Genomic DNA, 25,055 nt, shown 5'->3' with positions numbered 1-25,055 from the left:
TAGCATCTAGTTAGTAGTTGCAGACTCACCAGCAGACTATTGTCTTGTGGGTTTTTTCCCCATAGGACAGAGCACTGCCAGCAATAGCAGGACCCTTGTGGAGACCTATTTCTATTAGGGCAATACTTTGCCCAGTGACCTAAATGCTGACACACATGGCACTTTGTACCTGTGCCATGGGTCTTTGGAACCTGGGAAGTAGTAGATGGACACTGATTAGCAATGAAGACCAGTACTAGTGCATGCCTGACATCTTTCCTTTACTCCTCCTGAACCCGGGCCTCTTGCTCCCTGTCTCTATTGTAAAAGGTAGTATTGGCAATAATTAACCATCTGCAAATTTCTTAGCTTCCTTTAGAACTTGCTCTTTCTCAAAATCTGTCATAGTTGGTCCTGGGATCATCATTGCATCCTTCCAGGCCAAGTGATAGAGCACGGTGAGGTGATGAAAAGTGTCTAGGTACTATTCTGGTTTGTCGGAGTAGCTGCCTAGGTCACTTTATTTCTGCTTGAGTTCAATTACGGTGAAAGGCTTATGAATCACTTGAGAACCAAATTCTCTGGCTGCCTCCACCAAAGGTAACACTTTGGCAGGTCCCTCTTCCTTCTAGATTCTATAGGTTCAGTTGCAGATGGTGGGGATACTCTCAGCTCCAGACACTGGGCCCTTTGTAGAGTCCTTAATACATTTGGAACAAAGGACTTTTCTGTTCCTCAAGAGGAAAAATTCCTGGACATAAGGGATTTCAACCCATTTTCCCATCCCGTTACAGTAAAGCTAATTGCATTGGAGGAGGAAGGGAGAGTGTGGCCATCATTTCCCATTACCCAGAATGTCCTGGGGCCAGACAGAGTTGCAGAAGGACACTAATTTCTGCTTCCTTGGCATCTGTGAGTCGGTTTGACAGGAAGTATGTAGTACAAAGGCACTGTCTGAGGAATGAATTCCTGGTGGCCCATCCAGAAAATATAGAACAAAAGGTCAGAGTCCATGGAATCCTGGGGTCTTAAGCAAAGGTTATGGAACCATAGATCCAGCGGGCCTCAGGCAAATGTCTCCATCATTGGTGCTGTCAGGACCCAGCCTTGGGCCGTTGGTCAGGCCTCGACCATTTTCAGGCATCAGGTTACTACCAGCTGATTGCTGACATCATCAGGGCCAGGTGAAGAAGACCCCTGGCTAAGGGGTAGCATCATCAGGACCTGTCTAATGGTTCAATTGAAATGCGGTCAACTCTAAGGAAATTGAAATCCTTGACTATGTATTCATTAATCCAATGGAATTGAACAAAGGATATAAATAGACCAGCATTGGACCTATCCACTGTGTGAGGGGGCAGGGAGCACAGGTTGTGCTTCAGAAGTCCCTTGAGTGGTCTTGGCAATGACAGGATTAGAAATTGTTCAGTGACATAAGTTCCAAATGCCTTTGGCCAAGGCTTGACAAAAAAGGAAAATGAAGAAGGAAACAAAGACCCAACATCCAACACCAAAACCAAAACAGAGCTGATTTCAAGAAAGCAGGCAGTCCCTTGCACCTGGCTTATCTCTAAACTGGAGGGAGGATGCCTGGAGAATATGGAAGGGGTTGGCGAGCCAATGTGTTCAGCCACTGGGAACACATGGTTGCACCAGTGGTGGAGCAAGAGACCCCATCTCAGCAATGGGTCAGCAGAGGCTCACATGTGTAGCTGTCATGCAAAGTGGAAGAAAAGTCGGGGAATTTGAGAAGAGAAAATGTGGGGAGGAATGGGTGCACTGCTACAGAGACCAACAGAGTAAAGAGTCTTGGCGAGCAGCACTTGGAGGTTACCAGGATGGCCTCAACAATGGGTTGAAATGTGCCAGAAACGAGAAGGAAAGTGGATGGGGGTGAGGAGGTGTTGCAGGGCTTTCATAGGCAACATTCTTCCAGTGGAGATCCCCCCCCCCATTTTTTGGGGGGTGTACCTCCTTGGATATCTACTTTACTTAAATGTTAACTTTTTTCCTAATGTAATATCTTATTCTCATTGTAATTTGCTTATGTAACATGCTGTTTATGTTATGACTTAGTTTATTGCATACACTAAGCAAAAATGATGTCTTGCTTGTACAGTTCATGTTCCATGCAAAGTGCCTTCATTTCACAAATACTGTTCTGTAGAACTTCATCCATTGATGGTGATCTGACCAATCAGTATCACAGAGAGACTAAGAGACCCAAGCAGGCTGTGAACATTGACACAATCATCAGGAATAAGCTACCTGCTCCTCTCTTATGTTCTCTTGTTATGGTTAAAAAAATCATCAATGAACTTTAATTGCAAATCAAGATAAAATAAATATAAATGAAATTTACTATATTTTACCCCTAAAATTTTACTATCCTCTTATCCACAAAATTATAGATGAAAGAAACATATGCTCAGAGAGAATCTCTATATATTAAAATGCCTTCATGAAGCTTCTCATGATGTCTATTTTTCACTACAATGGATGAAACTGTTTTAAAAAAATTAACTTTCTTATGCATTCAGACAGACTGATATGTTACTGATTTTAAGTGACATAGAAATGAGCTTCTTTATCTACGAGTATAATAAAAAGGGGTTCTGGAACATTTAACCTAAAGGAATATTTTTTCTTTTCTTTGACAAAGGAATCCCCTTCAAGAGTAACATCTGCTATTCATTCTCTGTCAAGGTCAATTCCATTCAGAAAGTTTACACCAACCTTTTTGGTTGGAAAACTGATAGAATTGCCGAAACGTCTCTCAGGTCAACAAAGACTCTGAGTGCCTGGCCTAGGTGGGGATGTTAAAAGTCTGAATTGAGTTAGTTAATGGTGGTGAGGAAAGGCCAACCGCATGGGGTCTCATGTATGGAGAAAGCCCTAAAGACCATCTAAAGCAACGTTTTCCACAGTGAGTCATACTACTCATTGGGGGCCACTGGAATGAGACAGGGGGTTGAAAAAGCAGATACCTATCCTTTACCCTGGATTCTAGATTATAATTTTAAAAATTTTTAATTGCCAGAGAAGGGTGGAGTCTTTTTTTTTTTTCCGAGAAGGGGATGCTAGGCAAAGTAAGTATGGGAGCCTACAGTCTAAAGTATATATTAAGCCAAGTACCAGCTTCAATTGAAGCACTGTTATTGAGACTCCAGGTCTAGTTACTCCCCTTACAGTTTTTCCTCTTCATTGTGAAGGAGATGTGCACTCAGATTCAGAAATGTGTCACAAATCAAGCAAACCAGGGTAACTTCATCTCCCTTGCCTCGGTGTTTGGTTTAGGAACTCAGGTTGCCTGGAGTATAAAGGCTGAATCCAGGGATAAGATACTTTTCTGGGAGTGCTAAGTCATTTCTTGGATGGAATATGCTGATGTGAAAACACTGATGGTCATTTTGCCCCCTTAACAAAAGATACTGGAAAAGCATCTCAGAGCCACTGAAAGAAATGATGAGAGAAGAACACTGCTAGTTTTCCAGAGCTATCATAATTCAATCCTCCCCCACTCAAATGAACAAATACATCCATTTTGTTTATAAACCAGTGGATATTAGATCTTACACCACTTGCTTCTGGACCCCAACCCCCCCCAAAAATCATTAATTAAAAGTTGATATGTCCTTTTTGTCAGTAGCCAAGCATTAAGGTGCTATATCACCATGGTTCTGGGGAGAGATCTTAGGATACAGAGTGAATTAAAGAACCTAATGTCCATAAACATGTGAAGTTTTATTGACAAAGTGTAATTAAGTAGAAGTTATGATGAGAAAGCAGTTTTTACCTTATAGATTAAACTAAAATCAAAGCTATCATAAAAATTAAAACAAATATTGCTTTTGAGTATATAAAACATTCTACCTCTCCCATAAATACAGAAGCAAATATATCTTCTAAAGAACTGTGGGAATGGCCCAGATGCCATATCTAATCTCCCCCAATTACAGAAAAGAAAAGAAAAATCCAGCTTCACATTTTCCCAAGGATGAGTCCTATGAGGCAGAGATAAGACATGTATTCTCCCTCCATCCTTCTTCATCCTATGACATGAACTGTCCCTCCCAAAGCAGTGTAGATTTATGCTGGGTTTAATAAACCATTACACTGGCCACACAGAACTCATACACAATACTCACGATATTGAAGTTTGATAGAGAAGCTTTACCTGTTTTACCAAAAACCATGATCAGAAAACATTAAGGAAGTAGTTCTTTTATCCACAGAAGGGCCTGATCTTAGTTGTGTGGGCAGACATGGCTCTTTCTGGTGCTTGACTTCCCAGGTCTGAAGCCCCTGGTCTCTGCCCTGCTCAGGGAAGTGTTACAAAGCTTTTTTAAAAAATGCTTAAAAATGCCTTAACTGCACCCCACTCTTCTAGCAAACCTCCTATCCAAAGGCATTCGGTTTCAGTGGTACCATGGGCCAAGAAGACCACTGCTTTGTCACAGGGTCTACATACCGCTCCTCTACATTGTCTTATTGTCTTAGATAGGATCTTCTACTCTGCCTCATGATCTTGGTGCTGTGCCCCCTGGTGGCTCTGCTGTCTCCACTACTTTTGGATTCAATCTCTCACACACTCTGCCAATGGCTCTTCTGCCTGGTTGCTTGTGGGTTTCCTCTTCCTGCTTCTGAGATGGGTCATTTTTGTACCTAGCTAAATGGCAAAACTAACCAATCCCAGAGCTGTGAAATGAAAGAAAATGGTACATATCCAAACTATGGTATGCAATTAAAGAGACCATGAAAGATGAATTTATATTCTTAAGAGAATTTGTAAATAGCAAAATTGAATTTAAATAACTATACTAAAGTTACATAAAAAACTAAAATGTATGCTAATTCTATTAAGAGTATTATCAAAAAATTATATTATTGCCATCTAATCAATGCTGATTCATAGTGGCCCCTGTGGATTTACTAGACTGTAACTGTTTACAGGAGTCAAAAGCCCAGGCTTTCTCCTGCACAGCAGCTGGTAGTTTCTATCTGACTCCCATGCATACTGTAGCTCAATGTTTAACCACTAGACTACCAGGGCTCCTAAAAAGGATATAAGGTAGGAAATAATATAGCTAAAAGCAGAAAGCAATAAAGAAACGTTAAAATATGCAGAAATAAATCTCTATAAATCTATAAACGTTGTCTATGCAAGACATTAGTAAGACGGGTATTACAAAAAGGCGAAAAGCAAAGGAACAGAAAAATAACATGAAACATATGAAAGCACCTGCCACTGGTGTTTTATTTTGTTTAGTTTTAAGCATAATATCATTATGGTTGTCTTTTAATCATAATACTTCTAGTTGATAAATGACAACATTGTAGAGCAATGCTGCTTCAGTATGTTTCCCTGAGTTCTCCAGATGGATCGGTATTGCGAATTGTTCGGTCCTGGTTCATGACAACAGCTAGTGCTTCAAGCACCTTTGATACAGTTGATTCTTTCCCACATATGCTACAGAAAAGACCTCTCCTGTGAATTCATTAAAGGTTCAATGTTTTTAAATCTTCTACATATACTCTGCACTCCAAACACCTGATTTTCACCTGATTAAAGAACAATGACCAAAAAAGTGAATATATTTTTACTCATCTACTGGAATTAAAAAGAATTCGTAGAACCTGATTATACACATATGCGAATCTGCAGCAGAGTCCTTACCAATGAAAATCAAAAAATAACAACAAAAACTTTGATTACTTTGAGTTGCAAGATAAATCTGAAAGCTATGACACTTTTCATCATTGTATTGGAAATACTAACCAATATAATCAGAAAAGAGAAAGTTAAAACAATAAATTGGAAATGAAAATCTTTTTCACTTGTAGATGATTTTACAGTTGAAATAGAAAATTTAAAAGTAACTGTATATTACAATGAGAAAAATGCTGGATAATCCCTTAAATACACAGAAGTATTGTATCCTTATATACCAGCAATATTTATCACATTAAGTAATGACGCTTGAGGACCCAAGTGTGTAAGTGCTTGTGCATTGGATTGTGATCTACATAATGGCCAGTTGAAAACTACCAGCAACTCCCAGAGACAGAGCCTGGGGATTCTACTCCCACAAAGAGTTATCATCTCAGAGACCAACAGGAGGATCACTTCATGAGTCAGCACGGACTTGATGGCAGTAAATTTGGTTTGGTTTCTACTCTCTTAAAGAGAAATTCATAGGGGAAGTTATACCCTGTCTTATGGGGTCTCTACAAGTTGATATCAACTCGATGGCAGTGAAAGTTACACTTAGTAGAAATTAAAATTGATATGTAAAAAATACAGATTTTGAAACTTTCAAGTCATCTAAGGATCAATCTACAAAAGATATTGAAGATAGCTATCGAAAAGATTTAAAGCATTAGTGCAAGATATATTTTAGAAAACAAAAATTAAAAATCTGCACGAATGAGTAGAATAATATACTACAAAACTGAGACATGCAGTGTCCTAAAATTACCAATTTGACTGAATTATTGTGTAACATTGACACATACCAAAAAGTCTCAGACAAATTCTTCATTGAAATCAATCAACCGATTCTAAACACAACAGGGAAAGCTAAAGAGACTTTCTAATGCAGGCGAGCAAGGAGGGAGGTCTTTACAAGATTTACAATAAAGCTAGAGATGTCAAAATACTGTGCTACGACACTGAATATAAAATTAAGCATTAGAAAAAAAGTGGGCGGTATAGAAATTGACTTAAACATGCATATAGAGACAAAAGTTCTATCGATGACAAAAGTAACTTTTCAATTTTGTGGTGGCAATAAGAGGCCATTCCTGAGGAATGATGTAAGAAAACAATACAATTACCCTTACTTCACATACTATATATAAGGATCAAATACAGGTGGAGTAATGACTTACATATAAAAATTAAAATGTCACAAAGCAAACAATATATGACTGTATAACCTCAGATAAAGGTTTAAAGAAGCTTTATAATATGAAGTAAACTTTTAGTATCTGCATATCTATCTAGATAAGATAGGCGGGATAAATAATTCAAAGATGAAAAGAACAGGACAATAGTTCTGGGGGGATATGGGAGAAGGGGAGGTGGGAGAAATAAAGGGGATGGGGGAACAACAACCCAGGGACAAGGGAACAACAACTAAACTAAAATCAATGGAAGGAAGGTCGTAGGATGTCTGGTGGGTCTCAATAAAGGCCAATATAGCAGCGAGGAATTACTAAACCCAAATGGAGACCCCAAACATGATGGTGGGACAAGAGGAAAATAAAAGGAAATAGAGGACATAATTAGGAGGCATATGTATAATTAGTTCTATAATGAATAGAACTATGTACTCATATCTATGTGCTAAGAATTAAGGTTACAGATGGACAGTGAGCCTCAACTCAAGTACTCCCTCAACACAAGAACTCTTTGTTCTAACAATTCAGCATTCTGTGATATTCACCTTACCAAATCAATCGCTGAAGAAAAAATGGGTGCATAAGCAAATGTGGTGAAGAAAGCTGATGGTGCTAGGATATCAAAAGACATAGCATCTGGGGTCTTAAAGGCTTGAAGATAAACAAGCAGTCATTTGGCTGAGAAGCAACAAAGCCCACATGGAGGAAGCACACCAGCCTGTGTGATCATGAGGTGTGGAAGGGATCAGGTACCAGGCATCTAAGACCCAAAATAAAACCATACCCAAGGTGAATGGGGAGTTAAGGCATAGAGTGAAGACCCAATATCTATCTGTAGACAAGTGGACATCCCTTCACAAAGGGATCATAGGGGAGAGATGAGCCCGTCAGGGTGCAGTATAGCACTAAGGAAGCACACAACTTTCCTCTAGCTCTTTGGTGCTTCCTTCACCCCACTATCATGACCTCAATTCTACCTTACAAATCAGATTAGACCAAAGCATGCCATTGCTACAGATAAGAGCCCACAACACAGGGTATCCAGGATAGATAAATCCCTCAGGGCCAACAAGGAGAGTAGAGCTACCAGGAGGATTAGGGGTTGGTGGGTGAAGAAAGGGGGAATCGATCATGAGGATCATCCTAGGGGGATGAATAATGAAAAAGTGGGTGAGGGGCGATGGAAGATGATGTAAGATATGGAAAAAATAATATATAACTTTTCAAGCTTCTGTGAGTGAGGACGGGAGAGTGAGGAAAGGAAATGGGGAGCTGATATCAGGGACTCACGTGGGAAGAGAATACTTGGAAAATGATGATGGCGGCATATGTACAAATGTGCTTGACACATTGGAGGAATATATTGATTGGGATAAGAGATGTAAGAGCCCCCAATATAAGTATATATATATATATATATATATATATATATATATATATATATATATATATATATATATATATATATATATATATAGTTCTTATATGCAACTAAAAGAAATACTAAACAATGCTAAAATGCAATCTACATGCAAGAAACATGTATTTAAAGTCCACCAGTACGATAAAGATCCATTACTATTATATAGAAAGCATGTCGATACATCAATTAGAAAGGAAAAGAAAATGCCACGGGAGAAAAAGGCAATTCAAAGATATCAAACTATAAGTGGACAATCAATATAAGAAAACATGAATATTCTCACTTATAAACACCAACATCTTTGAAAACAATCATGAGATGTTTCAAAGAAGTTTATTTGTTAAGAATGAAAATGAGAAAAACTAATCCTTGGGACTAGAGTATTACTTGGTATAGACACAATCTATGGTTAGCAGGTGAAAGATCAAGAGCAAACTGTCGTTTGTTGTTTAACAATCTCCATGTTACTCCCTCAAAGTAGTAACTATAAAGGGAAATAAGAACTCTAAATCCAGACATGTTGAAATGCCAAATCCTTTGTAGACTGTGAAAGACGTATTATTTGACTGCCTAAAATGCAATCTCATTCAAAAACATGCAACATCAGAAAATTGAGGGAAATGTCTACAAAATAATGAGCCAGCCTTCTTCCAAAGGCTCAATAGGAAAGAAGGAAAACCATGAAAAAAACCAAAAACAATTGAATATAAGGGAACTGTTTGATAGGATTTAAGAAGACACACACAAAGCAGGCACGAGATGAAAAACTCATACAGTGTAAGGTCTGAAGTTTAGAGAAGAGGATTATGGTAGTGCGTGTTCCTTGCTTTTCATCATGGCAGGATGGTTAAAGATGTTGACATAAGGGGAAGCTGGGTGATTTCCTATGGGTTTAAAGGGAGCCAATATTAAAAGCTAAAAAGATATAATGTAAAAGGGTATTTGTTCTTGGTTTGGGAGCTTAAATAGTAATTTAATAATATATGATGCTTATTAGGAGTATATTCTTTTTTCCGGTAAATGCTCTTCCCTTACAAATACCTTCAAGAATCATTTTGAAGTTTTGTGATATAATTTATAAGTGGATAATCAAATTTGAGTTAATGGTCACACTAGCATTTCTGAGAACATGAAATTTAAAAATTAATAATAGCAGAGAATAGTAAGAGAACAGGAAATGTCAAAGGTTATCAAAATCAGAAAAGTACTATTCTATGAATGTCAAGTTTATTTGGGCTCTTGATGCAGTAGGCGCCAGTCACTATGGACTTGGTTGGGATCCATATATCTGAGCCGTCAATGTGTTGCAAGCTTTTACAGAACACTGCAGCATGGATGTGTTCACTGAAGCGTCTTGTCAGATATATTCCTTATTCAAGTTTTGTGTCAACTGTTAGTCTAGAGAAAATTCTAGCACCTCTAAACAATAAATGTGGTTGATGTTAAGGTTTGTTTATGAGAGTGAACCTTCATAAACAAATGTAGAACTAAAGGCCACATGAGAACATGGTGCTAATATGTACATGTAGAACAGGGGTTGACCAAGTATAGCCTCTCAGCCAAATCTGACCCACGAGTTGTTTTTGAGAAATTTTATTTAAACACAGTCACCAAGTCATTTATGTACACCTGTGTCAGAGTTCAGCTGTTGTGACAGAGGCCATATGACCTACACAGATTAAATATTTACTACCTGGTCTCTATCAGAATAGTTTTTGCCTTTCTGATAAGCAAAATGATTGCAGTCGACCTACATATATCAACATGGATAATTTAGCAAAAGCATAATGTTAAACTAAAAACATTTTCACTATATACAACTTTTAAATTGGAAATAAAATATTTGGAAACGTATATATACTACCTAGCTATATGCACAGAAACTTTATTTTTACTCCAAGCCATATAATCCCATCATGCATTAGTGTTTTATGTAAGCTAAGTACATTATATATGTGATATATATACATCTATATTGTATATGTAGTTTTCATGTGAAAAACAAACATGCATTAGTTTTCTTTTGCTTCATAACAGATTTCCACAAATTTAATATCTTAAAATAACACTCATTTCCTTAGTCACAGTTCTGTGTCCATAGGCCCACGGTGGCTGGGCTCTAGTCAGTATTTGCTCTCACAAAGTTGAAGGTAAGGTATCCATCAGCTGAGAGGCTATCTGAGGCTTATGACCCATGCTTTCTTTCTGCCTGTCATCTCTGGGCCACTCTCAGCAACTAGAGGCCATCTGCATCTTCAAAGCCAGCAGCAGAACAGATTCCTTGCATGGAATCCCTCATGCATTGCAAATCGCTCCAGTAGCAGATTTTTAAAGGACTCACCTGATTAGCTCAGGCTTATTGAGAGTAATCTTTCTTACTTAAGGTCAACTGATTTAGGGCCTTAATTACCTCTACAAAATCCCTTCATCGCAGCATTTGGATTAGTGTTTGATTGAATAACTGGGAGAAGCTGTGCATATACCAGGGGATGGGAATCATGCAGGCTATTTTAGAATTCTACCTAAGACAATACATGAGAATGGTAAATACTATTTCAGAATGTTGTGTCCTCCAGGGATAGAGGTAAGCAGATATATTTACTCTGGGTGTTACAAAGATGTGTTGAAAGGAACTTGTAATATTTTCTTTCCTCAAAAGCCTCCACCCCATCCCAATTAAAGGAAGTATGGGAATTGTGCTGGATATTTAACCCACTGAGTGGCACAAGCAGTTAAGTGCTCATTGACTAAAAGTTTGGCATTTCGAGTCTAAATAGAGATACCTCAGAAAACAAATCCGATGACTTGCTTCTGAAATTTGACTTGAAGTTTTGGCACCATTCCTTTGACACAGACTTGAGAATTTGACACCATTCCTTTTGAATTTGTCCTTCCTAGCATAGAGTCAACTACACGATGGTCTGATTCAAACTGATTCAATACCAGATGGTCTGATTCAAACTGATTCAATACCAGACAGTCTGATTCAACGAGGCCAGCATCAGCTGTTCCTTCTCATCGTGAGTCATGCCCCAGAAACAAAGGAAGGTCCCAAAGCGCTACTCCATCCCACCATTATGCCTCTGCTTTGAGAAGGCCGCTCTCCTTATCAGCTTTTGGGTGCTTTCCCGATGCTGGTATTCATTCGATTTTCTGTACTGACCATGTTGCACTGCCGTTCTATGCCTCACAGTGGGGAACTCCCCAGAAGTGGACTGCCTCATCCTTCTTCATAATCATTTCCCAGCCTGGAATCTCTGATCAAATCTGTTCACTTTGAGAGATCCTACTGGTATTTGAAATAAGGGTTACATAGCTTCCGTATCACAGGAACAGGTAAGCCACCACAGTAACAGGTAAGCCACCGCAGGCAAGTGGTAGGCACCACCCTAACAATGATTATGTTTAAGCCCATTGTTGCAGTCACTGTGTCAATCCACCTTGTTGAGGGCCTTCCTCTTCGTCACTGTCCCTCTACTTTAATAAGCATGATGTCCTTTTTCCCGGGCCTAGTCTCTCATAATTACATGTCCAAAGGCCTTGAGATGAAGTCTCACCATCCTCACTTCCAAGAAGAACTCTGGCTATATTTTCTCCAAGACAGAATTGTTGGTTCTCTGGCTGTCCATGGTACTTGCAATACTATTGTTCGATGTCTTTATTCAAACGCATCCATCTTTCTCTGGTTTCCTAGTTCATTGTCTGGTCTTCACATGCAGATGAAGAGATTGGAAACACCATGGCTCTGGCCAGGTGCACCCCGTTCCTCAGAGTGACAGATTTGCTCTTTAGCGCTTTAAAGAGTTTGTGCAGCATAGCTGTGGGATGCACTATGTCCTTGGATTTCTCTCCTGCTAGCTTCATGTCGGAAGTCTTAACGATACATTGTTTAAATGCTGGATAAGGACTCTCTGCATCTGTTGAGCGGATGCACCAAAAGATACACTTTTTTCCCCCTAAATCTGAAGTGTGTGTGTGTGTGTGTGTCTTTAAATATAGGAACACATTTTCTATATGAAGAGTCAATGACCAGACTGGATTCTAATCCTCACGCTTGCCATCTTCCCTTCTCAAGGTGAGAACTTCAACGCTTCCTCTGACAGTGGGAAATTTCGTTCTCTGTTCTAGAAGTTCCTCATCTGTAACTCTTTTGTTCTCACTTACCTTCTCCCACTGCTTTGTTGGAATCTCAAAGACTCAATTCTCCTAAGAAGTCAATGTCATGGCATTAACTGTGCATATTTCATGACACACTTACAAATGTCCCAAAGCATCAGAACTTCACATGAACACATTAAAATTCTCATTATGTAAAAAAAGTCTGCAGAAATTAAGTCCCACTCAGTTTTGACGATGTAGCAATAGAGACTCATGTAATAGTTGCAAATAGAACTGGACTTAGAGATGTATGTTGACTAAATGATAGCATGTGGTAAGGATAAGTCAATGATCTCCTGCTCTCTGAAAGAGATTTCTTTCCCAGTTACCAGGGAATTCCCTGGGAGTTCCTGCACATAAGTACTTGTGCAAGACTTGCTTGACTCAAAATTCTACAACTACAAGGTACCTCTTACAGGCTGAATTAAATACTGAGGGCATGATATAAATACCAAGTGCAATGAACTTTGGTGAGCACATACACAAATTGAATTCTAGAAATTTCTTTAATTATCAGAGTTCTGTGACCCTGAGCCCTGGTGATGTAGTGGTTACACATTGGGATGGGATCTGCATGGTCAGAAGTTCAAAGCCACCAATGGTTCTGAGGTAGAAAGACTGGACCTCCATCTACTTTCATTCTTGGAAAGCCACAGAAGGTCGCTGTGAGTCTGCATTAACTTGATGGCAGTGACCATGGTGTAGGCAGTGCTTTGGGTGACTTTGAGCAAATGAAATAGTTTATCTGTTAATCAGAATAATGTAGAATTTCCTGACTCTGAGTTAAGTCCTATGTACAGGCTTCAGGAAAGAATGAATGAATGAACCAATGAAGGAAGGAGATATTCTGTATTTGTTTCTTGCTCTCTCTTTACCTTGTATCAAATAAGTCTAAAGAAAGGCATGTCTGGACCATTATAGCTTAAAGAGACCATCAGACACCTAAGCTTTCCCGAGGCCTCTTAGGGTCTGTCCCTAGTCCTTTGTATCCAGAATGATTGTGTATGTTCCAGCCATGACACAAGCATCCAAGGCAGCAACATGCAGAAAGAACAAATAATAATGTACCACGTAATTCAGTGAAATTCTAATTGGTTTCTTGGAACCTCTCACCCACTCTTTGTGCCTGCAGTGGTCAGTCAGGCCACCACACTATTTGCAAGGGGAGTGAGTCATACAGGGTTGCATCCAGGGGACCATGTGTCAGGCTCACAGTCAGATCTTCTTTCTTTAAGGAAGAAGAGAAAGCGCTATCAGTGAAAATGATCAGCAGCTGTGTCACACGAGAAAACCCAAGAACTGGACATGTAATACCCGGAGGTAACTCCACCTCTGAGAAGCATGCTTCTATAAGCATTATCTGTACAAGCTCAGGAGAAAAAAGAACCTCCTCACCATATGCACACACGCACACATATATTTAACCTGCCTGTCAAATTTGTGAATAGGAAAATCCAGCATAAAAACGCAAAATCCTTTTGATATGCACAGCTTTTTAAAAATAACATTTCCACGAGGCACTAAAGCCTTAATATGTACAACATTCCTAAAAAGGCGGGGGGGGGGGGGAACCACACACATACCACAGAGCTCAGAACCTGCTATCAATTCCATTCACAGTGGCAGAATGGCTCTAATAGCAAAGACATTTATGAGTCATAAATTACCATTTATAAATGCAGTGCTTAGTGTTCATTTCAATGGACGACATATGGTCGCAACATTTCCAAATAGCTTGAACTGATAAATAGGCCACTGAAGTGGTTCAATTTGTTAAAATGCTAACACATGAACTCGTGCAGGAGCCGGGCTGCAGGTTTGCATCTGAACTGCTGAGCACTGACTTTGAGATTGGAAGGCTACCTTTGGAAACTGGGCCAGGATTTATGAAGTGGGCCTCACAGTCTATTTTTCATCATGATTTATATGATTCCGCCCTAACAGACGTAGTGATCCATCAAGGAGAGTCCCACTCATTTGCTCCCATGACGCACAATGAAACTGCCCCCATGCCAATAATGTCCTCCTGTTGTTGTTGAACTACTTCTGCGCTGGCTGCTTAGTTTAACTCAAGGCCAGGAGGGTGGCGGCTTTTTAGTACAAATGATTGGCATTCTTCGGCCTTTCTGAGGGAAAAGTAAAGAACCAGTAGCAAGATGTCTGACCAATCCTTAACACGATTGGGTTCATGATGAGATGTGAGAGGAGGGGCTGTTACTTGGCAGAATTTTCAATACAAGAACACACCTCTAGGCGTTGGTCTTTACTACACCTTTCTCCTGCCCAACAGCAACCACGTGTTACCTGCCACTGAATGTGTTCACGTGGCTTCACGCACAAGGGACCAAATCCTCCCAGTCCTGTGTCACTCCCACGATTGGTTGCAGATGAGATCCTTAGGATCCAGAGGGTTTCCAGTGGGGAATTTTCAGAAGTAGATTTCCAGATCTCTCTTCACAGCCCATTTTAGTCTGGAAGCTCAGCTGAAACTTGCTCATCCATCACAGCAACATGTCCAAAACCAAAACCAGACTCTCTCCCTTGACATCAGTTCTGACTCATGGTGACACTACCAGGCAGAGTAGAACTGTTCTTCTGGGGTTCCAAGACTGTACATCCTCACAGGAGTCGAAAGCTTCTTCTTTCTTCTGTTGGGAGTCTCGAACTCCTGAGCTCAGGGTTAGCAGCTCCTGCTGCTCTTTTTCATTTAACTCTCAAGGTGCCTGATATCTGACTGTTTCGATTTATCTTCTGAACGTTCTTATCAGACAGCCTGTGATCCTTCCAGCATATCTAGATATTTCTCCATATTATAATAATGATCACATTGTCTGTGGTCCTATCCTCTAGGAGCCCCGTTTGTCATGAAGACAGGGATCATGTTTCTCATTTTACATCCTGTTGCTGAGAGGCTTTCTGATGCAATGTTTACATAAAAGTACCCAGCTACCAAACTTCTTAGATTTGAATCCCAGTTTAAATAAAACAACAAGCATTATAGCCCTTTACCCATAATTCCATGTGTGATGGATTATAATTCTGGACTCTACTTATGGCTATAATCCCATTTTGGAGGATGTTCTCTATTATACTAATGGCCAAGATTAGGGTGGGCTTTAGACCTGACTTTAGTCAAGGGTGTGAACCACAAGGCACATCCTTTTTCTGGGGAGCATCCTTAGGACTACTAGAGGGTATGGTTTAAGACACCATCCTTTGTTTCACTGGGATGGGGTTTAGATACTGGTGCCACTGTACGGTTCTCAAACAACTCATAGCACCTGGAAGTCTAAATCTCTAGTTCATAATGGATCATTGTTAGAAGCAGGAAGATGTGCTGTGCCTTTTGGACCTTCTTTGACGTCTGTCTCTAGAGTCTGTATTTAACTCACTTCTAACTGATCTTTGTGACAGAACAGCACCTACCCCTCCCCACCCCCCGGTGTGAGGCATTTCATGAAAATTTCCTGAGTTTCTGTAGGTTGTGGCAATGATGAGCAGGATTTAGGATGTTCAGGAATATACACAAGGGAGAATTCGGGGTGGTGTTGGGGGTGCGGGGAGGTGGAATGGAACAGAATATCATCTTGGAAGGGTTGAACATTTGGCACATATTTATTCCAATGCCTTAGGACTACTCTTGTATTAATTCTTCTAAAGGAAATTATTATCACCGTTCCTAAGAAAATTAGTACACAAGACTAACCATCTATGAATTATGGCCTCATTGACTCTCAGAGCAGAAGAATAAATTGGTGTCCAGTTACCACAACAGAATGTTCTAGTAAGGGCCAAAATAGATGAAGACTGATAAAAAGAAGCACAGCAGTATAGACAATAACTTCAAATTCCTAAAAACAAACAAATTAAACAAGAATAACCCAGAGGAATTGGCCGACTGAGACTAGAAGAGGCCCCAAAGCTATTGCTCTGAGATCCTGTTCAAACCTTGAATTAAAACTAACCTTGGGGTCACCCTGCGGCTAAATAACAAATTGGTCCACAAAATCATATTGCTGTTAAGTTCTGTGCTTCTATTAAAAATCCCTTCCATAAGACCAAACTGTGGACAATCACTTTAAAACAAAGTTGAGAATGTAAGTGGGCCTGATAAATTAAATGAAGGGAAGGCAACAACCAGAAAAATTAAAATGTTCACGCATGGTAAAGGACGTAAGCGATGGCAGGGAACAACGTGTGTAGAAACACACACACAGACGTTAACTCGGACTCGTGGCGGTTGCATGGCTATCAGAAAGGGACTGTGGTCCCGGGGTCGCTGGTGGTGGCGTATTTCACAGGAGATTTCCAGACCTTTCTTGGAAGGTGCCTTTGGGTAGATTCAAACCTTCATGCCTTTGGCTCACAGATGAGCATGGTGGCCATCTACACCATCCAGGGATTCAACATGCCTGTGGGCAAATTATTTAGCGGTTCTCGCCCCTGCTCCTGGTCTGTAAGTTGAGATAATGAAAAGACTGAGTACAGATGGCCGTTGAGAAAAGTGGAAGTGATATTAAATGGAAACTGTTCAAACAAGTGTCTGGCCCATATTAAGCCTTAGATGAAGTCTAGGTTTTCATTATTGTAACTCCACACTTGGCAACTACAAGGTGATCAAATGCTGTTTTGAAAATGTACAGCCATCATGTTACCCTCCCCAGGGAACCTTATAATGTCATTTTTCTCCCTTGCAAGAGGCAGGGCCGTGTCCCCAGATAAAGAGATTATATGCATGTGATGAGAGACAGTTGTGGGAAGGTCTTTCCCTGTAGCTTTGAAATCATATTACCAGAAATACATTTTCAATCTCCTTTTCTAACTCTGAGATGGTCCTTTGGCCTGAAGATGTGAAAAGAGATTCAATTCTTCACAGTCCAGTATTCTCTCCTGCCCAATCCCAAGTCAAAATTGTTCATAATGGCCTGCTCCTGTAGAAAAGAAATCACTTCATACGCTCCGATTTCATCAAGGGGATAGATGTGCTTGCTCCCAGCTGTGACTGATAGGAGTACAAAAATAGTAGATGAAGAGCAGGGTCTGCAGTCTCGTAGACACATGGAGTCCAAGTCTGGAAGAGCACATGCTGGCTGTGTGCAAACCCCAGGGCAGTAAATTCAGAGCACAGGTGGCTGGGGGCAGACTGGTCAGGAGAAATATGACCCGAGAAACAGAGCAGAGCTGAGAGAGTCACAACTAGGAGTCTGGAGGCTTAGATGCCAGGCGAGTCAGATGGGCCAGCCTGAGCATCACAGCCTCTCGTGGGGTCTCTGTGGAACCCCGGAACACCACAAGTCCTGGTAGGTTTTCTTTTGAAGATTGTAATGAGAACCTAGAATTCTAAGTAGGATTTTTTCCTACTCTGAATGGTGTTTCGGTGTTTATTCCATTAGCCTGCTGATCGACCCATTCGATTTCATTTCTATCTGAACATTGTTAAGGAAAATAAGTGTGATTTCCTTGATTCGTTTCCTTTCTCCTGAATCTCTTCAGCGAATAGATATAGCTGGCTAAGCATGCATTGGAATCTGTATTGTCTTTGCTGGCACTTTTGCAAAAAGTGAATGGTACATGGTGATGCCGTTGATACTGTTAAATTTCTCCTATCGTTTTGATTCCTGGTACTTTTTGCTGTTCGCTTTATAAAATATTATATGAGAAGGGTCTTGACTATCCAATCGGCCTTTGAACCAGAAGCATTATGCCATAGTTGATCTTTCTATTTGTCTCTTTCTTCTCTTAAATCAGCTTCCAGCGTCTCATCTGACGGCTTATACTATCTACATTTAATTGAATCACTCCTCCATGTAAAAGGAAAATAAAGTGATTCCCAAACATAATAAATAAGATTAAATGCAATATTCTAATCCCTCATGACTTACCTCCTTTCTATCTTCTTAAGCTTTTTACTGCTTCCTTCTCGCCTTTTGTCCTAGCTGAACCCACAGGTTCCCCATGCATGTCATGTTGTCAGTTTTTTGTTGAACTAATCTGTCAACTTTACCAGAACTCATCTTATTCATTGTAACCTGCTGAACTCAATTAGCCTTTCAAAACCAAGTTCACATTATCACTTGCTATTTAACAGCCTTCTCAGTAGTTTCTAGTACACATTGACTATTTATTTGCCAAGCACTGGAAAATTGTCCCCCTGTCGGAAACATGTTGTTTCACTAAGAGCTAAAGGTTCAGACCTATCACTTCTGACCGAAGGTAGGCCCATTAAGTATTGTGACGGGAGAGGAAAAAGACCTCAAATCTCAAATATAATCTATGGAGAACATTTATTAAGTCTTAAACAGGAAAAGACAAAGAGACATCATCCAGAAGAGGGAGTCCTTAATCATACTGAGGTCATATGGCATCCAAGAGTTTAGAGAGACTCGACACTTTAAGTACGACCGAGGAGGACAAAGGAAACTGTCACAGAAGCAAGGCTGATGGCAACATCAGAGTTTCAGTTGGGACTACAGAACAGAAATGGGATCGTGATTGGGCCACATGAGCTACGCTAGACAGAAGCATGCACAAGATTGGTCCAGGGTCCTCTGGACCAGGCACTCAGCATGTGCTCCTGACTGTGGGACCCTCATGCCCCAAAGTTCCATCCAGGTTAGTTCCGTGGTCTAAGCTGCCCCTGCCTGTACTGGCTATGGGAGGGGTAGTAATCCACTTTCCATTGCATTCTCTCTGAAGGTCAGGTGATCCTTAGCGTGGCCACTTACTGAATAGACACTCAAACAGATGGTGGGCTCTTGCTGCTTACCTATTTGCAATCTTCTGCAAACTTTAGAATTCAAAATTTAAACTTGAATACAGTACCTTTACTTCACATTTTAATACAGATGGAGGACAAACACAAAGACATCCTCTTTCCATTTGGAAACCTAGATTTTATGTGCATGACAGTTGCTTCTAGCAATATACCTGAGAGTGAAACCCGAGCTGTTGTTGTTGAGTCCATGCTGATGCGGGGCACTCATCCAGTTCAGAGGGGAGCTGGGCTCCCTGGGCTGTCAGTGCCCGCAGTCTTATAGAAAGATCACCAGACCTTTACTGCGTGGCACTGCTGGTTAGATATGAACCGTAGTCTTTTAGTTAGTAGCAGAGTATCACAAGGAGTCACCTAGGGACTTTTCTGGAACATACAGGAAGCCAATTGGGGAACAAAATCTGACATGGAGAGGAACGCACTGAGAAAGAGAGACAGACAGTGACATACACAGAGAGAATGAATAATTGAGGGAAATCTGTTGAGAGCTTTCTGTAAAGCCTAGTGATGCTATTCTTAGAGAAGTCCATGGTATGAAGGGAGGCCCATATCCGACCTCCTCCACCTTCCTTATGCCTTCAGCCTCCATCCTTCTTTACCATCTTCTTACTCCAACCCTTCCTCCCCTGGCACTCTGCATCTGTGCTGGGTTTGATCAGCTGTTTCAATGGTCATAAAGAACTCACAGACATGATTCAAAATTGTGGAAGTTGATCAGGAAAGTTAATAGATTATCACAAGTCTGAATCAATAAACAGTAAGGATACTGTCATTGGTCCATAGCAACACCTCTCCTCAGGCAGCAATCAAGTTTCCTTGTGGTCCACAGCCTCATCGACACAAGGTCCCTTGGACTCTGCTACACTTGGGTACTTTGGTCCCATTGTCTCAGTTCTGTTCTTCTCTTCTGTCTCTCATGGTTTCCTTGACTTGACCTCTGTGTTTGGCCTGGGTGCTCTGACTGTTCCAAGCTCCATGCCAGAGTCTCTTGTGCCTCTGATCTCAGCCTCCACAACTTCACACAGAGCTCTCCAAGTGCTCTGCTTTGGTTTGTCGGGGATTCCTCTCCGTGTCCGAAATGGTTCTTACACCCAGAGGAATGGCTTTGATGGAGTGTGATTTTTCATCTTTAGGAGACTCTGTCCTCAAGGAAACAAAGAGTGTGACTTGGATCACACCCCCTACTAAGTCAGGCCTTACCCCAAAGCCAAACACATGGTCATTGAGTCAATTCAGACTCATGGAGACTCTACAGGACAGAGTGCTCCTGCAGAATTGCTGCCCTGTTACTGTTGAGAATATACACACCACAACATACGCTCGTTCAACAGTTTCTGTATACCCAATGCAGCAGATTTTCATTATATTCTTTGAGTTATGTAAACAGTCTCACCTTCCTTGTCAGATTTGTTTTTCCCTCCTTGACATAAACTCGATTTAATCTTTCAACTAGATGTTCGAGTGTTGAGTTAGTTCACACTGTAACTTCTTACCAGAGTAGAAAGCATCACCTTTGCCAGGGGAGCACCTGCGCCAAGGTCAGAACTTAATCCTACCTTCATGCTGGCTCTTAGCACCACAGAGAATACCATGCAAAGTGGGATTCGAGCCACAGGCAGAAAATCCAGGGTCATAATACATCTCTTAAGGAATTATGGTTACAAGGGTCATATTAATTGACTAAAACTCACCTGCTCTTTGATTTCATGATTTAATAACTAAACCTACATACTAGGCTTCTTAGATTACATAATCTATCATTTGCTGCCAGCATGTTTGCCTGTGCTTACTTCACTGATGCTCTCTGCATTCCAAATATTACCTTCACCAAATTTGTAGTTTTGTTTCCTCCCTGTCAGATTGTGAGTCTCTCAGGAATATACACTTATTTCCTTCATCTTTGTTTTCCTCAGATACAGAGCATGGAGGAATTTCAAGCATAGTTATAGTTCCTTTTCCTTAAGATTTTATTGTTTCTTCCTAATTAAAACGTAGTCTGTCTTTGAACAGTTTAGTTGAAACTAAATGTGGGCTTTGTTGTTTTTTCAATTAGATGGCCCCTTGTTTATCTTCCAGCCTATAGGACCCCAGATTCTATATCTTTTGACAGCCAGGCACCATCAGCTTTCTTCACCACATTTGCTTATGCACCCACTTTGTCTTCAGCAGTCCTTTCAGGGTAAGCTGGTGTCCTTCTGCCACGTGGGCTTTGTTGTTTCTTAGCTAGATGGGTGCCTGTTTATCTTAAAGCTTTTAAGACCTTAGACGCTATTTTTTCATATTAAAGCACCATCATCTTTCTTCACCATTTTTGCTTATGCATCTGCTTTGTCCTCAGTGAACGAGTCAGGGCAGGCTGGTGTGCTTCTTCCAGCTCGTCAGAGTGCAGTGTAGCAATGATGAAACATACAATTTTTCTCTAGTTCTTGAATGCTCCCTCCCACCACCACCCCGACCGACTATCTTGATCCCAATTCTACCTTACAAATCTGGCTGGACTGGAGGATGTACACTGATACACATAGGAACTAGAAACACAGGGAATCCAGGACAGATGAACCCCTCAGGACCAGAGGTGAGAGTGGCAATACTAGGAGGGTGGAGGGATGGTGAGGGAGAAAGGGGGAACAGAGTACAAGGATCTACATATAACCTCGTCCCTGGGGGACAGACTTCAGAGAAGTGGGGGAAGGGAGACATTGGATGGTGTAAGATATGACAAAATAATAATAATTTATAAATTATCAAGGGTTCAGAGTGGAGGGGGGAGCAGTGAGGGAGCGGAAAAACATGAGGGCTCAAGTAGAAAGCAAATGTTTTGAGAATTATGATGGCAACATATGTACAAATGTGCTTGACACAATAGATGGATGTATGGATTGTGATAAAAGTTGTATGAGCTCCCAATAAAATGATTTTAAAAAAAGAAAGAAAGCTAAATGTGTTTTTCCTGTAGAGAGCACTGACACTAAGCATTGAGAATAGAATATAGAGACACAGGTGACTTGATTCATGGTTTATTTTGTAACCTAATGGAGATGACAGAGAAATCATCAAAAAGATAATTTCAACAAATTTTCCAAGTGGTAGGATAGGTGCTGCAGCCAGAAAGAGAGAGAGAGAGAAAGAGTGAGAGATTGACTGATTTGATAACAATTGGAGATAGTGTATTGGAATAAAAATGAAAAAAAACATAATTTTCCATGTCATTATAATGGGGAAACTATAATTAATAATTTTCATCTTCCAGCTTCCACATATGCACAAAAACACATGATGGGTATAGATAGATATGTCAGGTACACGTGGCATGTAACTTTGGACATTTTTCAATCAACACTTGTGAATGTCATTTTAGACAAAGTAAACAATGCTATTTTGTGATGCTGAACTCATATAGATTTGCTACGATTTTATCATCCTGTTGCCGTTGCACATTGCCATTGTTGGTAGTAAGCTAAATATGTTATTAAAGATAATCTCTTCATTTTCAATTGACGACTTCAGGCAGGTTTCTTGAATGACCTCATTGAGTCACTAGCCAGATAATTGCCTAGTAGAGTGGCACGAGATACAAGTGAGCTTTAAGCCTAAACTTTGTAGTCATTGAGGCCCTTGCATTTAAAATGACTTGTTTAAGGATAATCAGCTTTTTTTTAACTTCCCCGGCAACGCTGCCTCTTATGTTCTCCTTCCCTCACTGATGTTCTGGTGCTCTTGCTGCTGTCCTGTTCGAGCGACGAGCAAGGATGCTGTGACCATTCATTCCTGTCCTGTTTCTATTGGTGATAGCACAGGGCCTCTTGTCTTTTGTCTCCTTGATTAATGATCTTTTATCTCATTTTAAAATATCTAAGCATCACCATGGCCCTATGTCACATTGGTTTAGGAGAACTCTGAAACCGAAACCAAGCTCACTGCCATCAAGTCAATTCCCATGCACATAGGACAGCATTGCACTGCCCTGTGGGTTTCCGAGACGCTAACTCTGTTTGCTTTTGTTTTCAATTAAAAGACCATTTTATGGGGACTCTTACAGTTGATCGAGCATATTTGTACATATGTTGCCATCACTTTTTTCTAAACATTTCCTGTGGGAGTAGAAGAACTCATCTGTCCTTTGAGGAGAAGCTGGTGGTCTCAAACTGCTGACCCTGTAAAGAGCTGCTCGACAAAGAAGCACAAGCTACTCCAATAATCACCCAACAGAAGGTAATGTTTTCGCTCACTTTGGTATATAATTGGATTTGGTTCTGATGGAACATTGCCTTAAGCTCAGTATAATAAATTAATTAACTCACAGAAGGATTGTGGATAGATGCTTTCCAGACAGGTGTTTGCAATTTTTTAAATTGAGGAATGTAATAAAGGGTATGCAAAAACTCAATAGGATGGTCTTTCATTGTGAGCAAAAGCCAAGTGCTTCTGAAGTGAAAATTAAATCATCTATTAAATGAAAAATATATTTTTGGCAAATTCATTGTTTGCTTGATTTCCTAGGAAATATATCCTGGTTTTTAAAAAAAGCAAAAACAGTAAACAGAAATAAAGAGCATCCTCGGCATCTAACTTACGCCCGAGAGATGCATGTGTTTATCATCCCCTTCCTATGCCCATTGCCTGAGGCAGTGGAAGGATTTTCTTGCTCTCTTTTTGCCTATCTCTTCCAGTTTTATATCTTTGCCCTCAGTAGACTTCAGGCCTGACTGTTATGAATACAAATACCTGTACTCTATCCGTACTGCACATTGCAGTGGGCCAGTCAGTCACCCATCTCTCTCTGCCCCCGTGAAATTTCTCTCGAGTGAAGATATTACCTAAAGTATCATGTTATAATAAGAAGAAGCTGCTTGAGCTTTAGCCATGTCCCAACTTCTAATAATGTTTCATATTCTCTCTGGTTGACGTAAGCTAAGGAAGGGAAGATTTGGAGTAGAAGTTAGTTCAATTTTCAATAATATAAGCTCAAAAGAACTCATATTTCTGGATAGTTGGAATAAGCAAGAAACTTGTAAATTACCTAAGGATCATAGTGGTTTTGTCTATCTGTGAATTTTTTATTCTTTAATCATCAATTGTTACAATGTAGCCTTAGAACCAAGTAGAGGGAGAGAAGTCACAGCGATCCTAGATAAAAGAGTAGACACCAATAAATAGAACTGTAGCCTCTGCTCCCATGGATTACTCTTTCCAGACAGTCTTTGTATTTTCTTAGTCCCATAATTTTATTTTTAATATATATCTATGAATGTTGCAAAGATACACAATTAAGCACTAAGCCTTGAGGATAGACCAATTAAAAGACATTTGGTCATTAAAACTCCTAAAGTAGATTACATTCTAAGAAGTAACAAATGTTAATAGTTAATCAAGAGTCAGCACACAGTTAAATATTGTAGATTTTCCAAGTAATAAAAAGTAAAATAAGTGCAATGAAAGTGTAAAATAAAATCAAGAATTAGTTTGGGGGAAATTTACTTGAAATATTAAGTTGAAAAATTAATTTTGAAGGATATGTATATATGAGGAAAATCACAGTCAAGAAAATAGTGTGGCAGTTACATTATTTGTTGTAAATTTGAGACTTAAGAGTAAAGGGGTGGAGTTTATCCTAGCAATCAGGTCACAGTTTGATGACCTCATTTGGAGGCACTAAGGAGATAAATAGCTTGCTGGAAGCAGAACACACACTCACTCCCTGTGAGAAATCCCTGCTGAGAAGACAAATAGAGCTATGCTAGAGTCTTGGAGCTGAAGGAGCCATCTGGAGACCCCTGTCAGCGCTGAGATTATTCTACCACCACTGGAGCCACAAGACTT

The sequence above is a fragment of the Tenrec ecaudatus genome, chromosome 15 (assembly GCF_050624435.1).
Source record: "Tenrec ecaudatus isolate mTenEca1 chromosome 15, mTenEca1.hap1, whole genome shotgun sequence".
In the NCBI taxonomy this organism is placed as follows: Eukaryota; Metazoa; Chordata; class Mammalia; order Afrosoricida; family Tenrecidae; genus Tenrec; species Tenrec ecaudatus.
This window is presented reverse-complemented; position numbering follows the sequence as displayed.